Consider the following 4,372-nt stretch of genomic DNA (forward strand, 5'->3'; position numbering starts at 1 on the left):
CCTCCTTTACGCTCACAATGTGCCAGGCTTTAAAGCAAAGGACAAAGCAGCTGAAAATAGGAGTCTTTCCACCCACCCAGCCCATTTCTTTTCAGATAGTGAGAAATTAAAACACAGGGCTTTGTGGATGAGTTGCTGTCAGAGTCATTTGATAACTAGGATCCCAGTAGAAGCTTTTATAACAACATTAATAAAGATGTGCTAGCACTAAGATCCCCGCGTGCCGCATACCAATAACGCCAGTTAGAATTACAGCCTTCAGATAACAAATCACACTTTTTTATGAGACAAAAATTTTATTAAATCTGTCTTCCCTCCCGCCTCCCCAGGATTCAATAATGACTGGGGTATTTTTCAAAAAAGGTGCTCAGAAGCACAATGCTGAGGCATCACTGCCAGCCTGATGGCTGCATTTCCTGAGTCCTGTCGTGGAGAAATTCATTCAGAAGAGGTTAAAAAAACACTCCTCCATAATTTGAAATCTGTTTCCTGCTTCACTTATGTCACCAAAATCAGGACAACTAAATAGTGGGACAGGTTTTGTTAACAAGTGACAGTGGCATGGGTGGGGGCTGAAGGGAGGAGTGCCTCCCAGCATGGCTTGGGAAGGCAGAAAGGATGGCTGCAGAAGACTGCAACCTGTCTGTCTCTACACTCCCAAGATGCAAGAAGTCAAACATGAATTATGACAGTCTGAGGTGATAATGCCTTGCAGAAGAAAGGCCAGGCACATGCAGCACAGAGGCCTGTCTATGATCTCTTCCTCCCTTCTCCTTGCAGTTGAATACTGGGCCAAATAAGCTCTAGTGTTCCCAGAGGAGCTTACTCTGAGATGAGGAGATCCAGAAGTGAGGGAGAGGAGATTCCAGATCTGCATTTTGCACCTAGCTCCTGGACAATTTTATTGGGTTATTTCTGGGATGTTTGATATGCTGGGATGCTTTGCACAGCACATGCTCCCCAGGAAGCTCACTAGCTGCTTGCAGCATGGAGACACAGCAGAGGACAAAGGTACCAGACTACTGCAGCTCCGGGGGAGGGAGTGCTTGGCACTTGTCTCAGAGGGATAAACAGCAGCTGGGTTGTGGATAAATGAGATTGAACCAATTTTGCTTCTCTTCCAATTCCCACAGGAAGCCCAGCTCCAACAAAGAAGACCAGGATGGCTGAGTTTTAACGAACAAGCCTGGACCTGATATTACAGACCAGCAGCATTGACTCTTCTGGGATATGAGATTCTCTATCTATTATTATCTTTATGCAGTGCCAGTCAGAGGAATATAAACCTGGAAAGGAGCTCCTGAGCCTGAAATACCAGTAATTTGCCAAATATGCTGGTCAAAATATTTAATGAGCTGGCAAAACTTTGTTTTAATGATGACCAGGTTTTACATCATCACTATCCTATTCCAGAGCCTCAATGCACTGATAAGGAAAAACATTTTGTGAAATTCAGCTGAAGAGTGTTTCTAGTTGTTTCTATGTAAATTATATTATTTGACTTAGTTTTCTTTCCTGTTTCTCCAGTATTTAGCATCATGATGTGTTTGCAGGGAATAATTGTATCTCTTTGCAGCTTCAGAAAGACTAAACCGAGTTCTTTCTTTTCCCTACCACATCCATCCCACAGGCTGTCCTCTGCAGCTCCTCTATCCTTCATGAATGGAGACGCCACCAGCCTGAATGCTACTTCCGCTCCACTGGAAGCAAGTCATCAGGGATATCCTCAGCCTAGATTTGCCCTTCATGGTTGGATCACACTGATGACAATATTCATCCTGACTGGCTCAGTGACCCAGTGCTTTCTACTCATTTCCATTTCCAGCTGATAAAGTCCCATTTTTTTAGTACAAATTCTCCACACTAGTCTTTAAAGGACATTGCCCTTCATTCCACTGATGTTTATCACATTGTTTGCCTCTTTGGGTCAGGCACTTTCTTCTGCCCAATATCCTTATCTTCTCATATCGAGGATGCCTCCCCACCTTCTTGTCACTCACAAACTTCAGACAAACCCCTCTTACTATTAGTTTTAAGGATCATTCATGAACCACTCTCCCAACTTCATATCTCTATAGTACATATGTTTTGCCATGTTAATGGATAATTTACTTAATTAGGTATTTCCTAATTTTTTTTAAGAAGAGCATCAATATTTTATTCTGTTCCTTAAAGAGTGATGATTGCTTTATGTCTGAGGTTATTTTATTTTAGGTCAATATAGCAGTTTATCCCCCCTGCTCTCCTTAGTATTAGCACTTTCCCTCTTTATACTGTCCAGCCTCTCATCTTCTGTACTTCCATTACAAATTGTCATACTGTTGTTTATTTGATTTTTCCCTTTTTTTACATTAGCTCCTCAGATATGGAGATAAAATAAGTCCCTTCCATCCAGCTCTCTTCTTTTCCAAGTTAAAATTCTCATCATTTATGACAGCTTTGAGCCAAGAGGATTGTGCCTCAACTAACAGGCAGCTTTCTAGTGATACACAGAATCAGGTACTCAGCATATTTTTGTGAGTAAAAGACATAAAAATGCACCCAAGTGGAGTAGGGGTTTTTGTTTGGTTGTTTGGGTTTTTCTTTTAATTCTGGGCACACACCCTAGGAAGACTCTGAAATCTGTACCATTCCCTGTCACAGTGTCGGACACACAAAGGATAAGGCAGGCAGCAAAAAGTCAGGCAGAAAAGCTCTATTTTAATATTTCTGACTCCATTTATAGACACTTTTTACAGAAGGCAAAAGATTGACTACATAGGTTGCCACCTCTTCGACCTCCTAGGTGAACATCACCATCAAAGTAAATAATTCGAAATATATACATAGTTTACATGAATCTCCACTACAAAAATGCAAACACTCAGAAGGCAAGAAAACTTAGGGTGACAATTCCCCTGTGTAGCACTGTAAACATGACAATAATAGAGTATTTAATTTGCCTATGGAATCAAGCAACTCTCAGTCCTGATAAAGCTTTTTTGTGACAGCACCAAAGGGAGTTTGAGGGGATGCAAGAAGAGAGGAGCAGTATTTATAACACTCATAAAATAGAAAAAAACCCTTTGAATTTTTAGACAGATGAGCAAGACCCCTGTGAAACTAGTGTTGCCCATGTGTCAGTGGTGGGGCTGGCCCAGGCTGACAACACCAGGTAAAATGGGTGTGAATGTGGATGGCAAAGAGTGGGGAGCCAGTCTTGGGTGACAGCATCAAGTCCTGCACACCTGCATGCGTGGGACTAAGAGGTTCTGGCCAAACCTGGTGGGTGGAAGCAGAGTAGCGCCTTTGTCTCTGTTATTTGCCTTAAGTAACTACTGTTAGTAGTTACTGTGACTGTGACTATTGAGAGAAGAGACAGAATATGTGAAAGAACCATAAACCCTGCATGCTGTGTTGCAGACACAACTGCCTTTTGTTTGTACATATAGCCACTGTTACTCTTCAGCTAACAAATTTGATTTGTGGCCCTTAATATCTTCAAAGTAATGCTCTTGCTAATGGTAGTCATGTTATTGATTTTCATAGGGGCATTTTACTCCATATGAATCCATTGCTTTTAAGACAATTAATCATGCATCGCTAACTTAACTGCAATGGCAGTTTTAATGTGAATATTCAAGTAGTGCTTCACTTCAGGGTTTGTCAACAGCTACCATCTGAAGACAATTTCAAAGCCTTAAGAAACTGCTTAATATAGCTATTGGATGCTTACCAGTTCATAAGAGCCTGCCCCAGCTGCCTTATATATTTTATGCAGAACAAAATCTTCTAATTAAGTAGATGAAAGAAAAGAATTAACATACCACCTAGGGGACTGAACATACATGATTATTAAGCACTATAAAAAAAATATAAAAGCTTGCCCAGCTCAAAAAAATGGGGATTAAAAATGAGCTGACTGGGGGAGCAAACCATCGTTACACTGCAACAGGGAAATTAAAGACTGCAGACAGACCTAATACCACAACTGATACTGCAGGGTTGTGCTGAAAGTGTGATATAAGATTTTTTTGAAGCAACTGTGTGTGCTTTTTAATTTCCTGAATCCACTTTCATTTCCCTTTTTGGGATACCATTAGGTAGATTTTCTCAAAGGGCCCCACACAGCTTCCTGTGGGTGCAGTGATCCCACATCCCACCCCCATGTCTGACTGCTCCAATCCCCATTAGATAAAAAGGCCTTCATTTTAAGTTCAGATCCAACAGCTAAACAGGCAAATGTATGTTCCCCTGACCTTCTACAAAGAGTCTTAGCAGTTCCTGTCCTGCTCTGAGCCTAAAGACTTCTACTACTTCAAGAGCAATGTTTGCTGTTTCATCAGTGGTAGGCATGTTGCCTGCACCATCACACCAACCTCCACCTTTCTCC

The sequence above is a fragment of the Chamaea fasciata genome, unplaced genomic scaffold (assembly GCF_029207755.1).
Source record: "Chamaea fasciata isolate MVZ Bird 193981 ecotype frontalis unplaced genomic scaffold, bChaFas1.0.hap1 SCAF_3, whole genome shotgun sequence".
In the NCBI taxonomy this organism is placed as follows: Eukaryota; Metazoa; Chordata; class Aves; order Passeriformes; family Sylviidae; genus Chamaea; species Chamaea fasciata.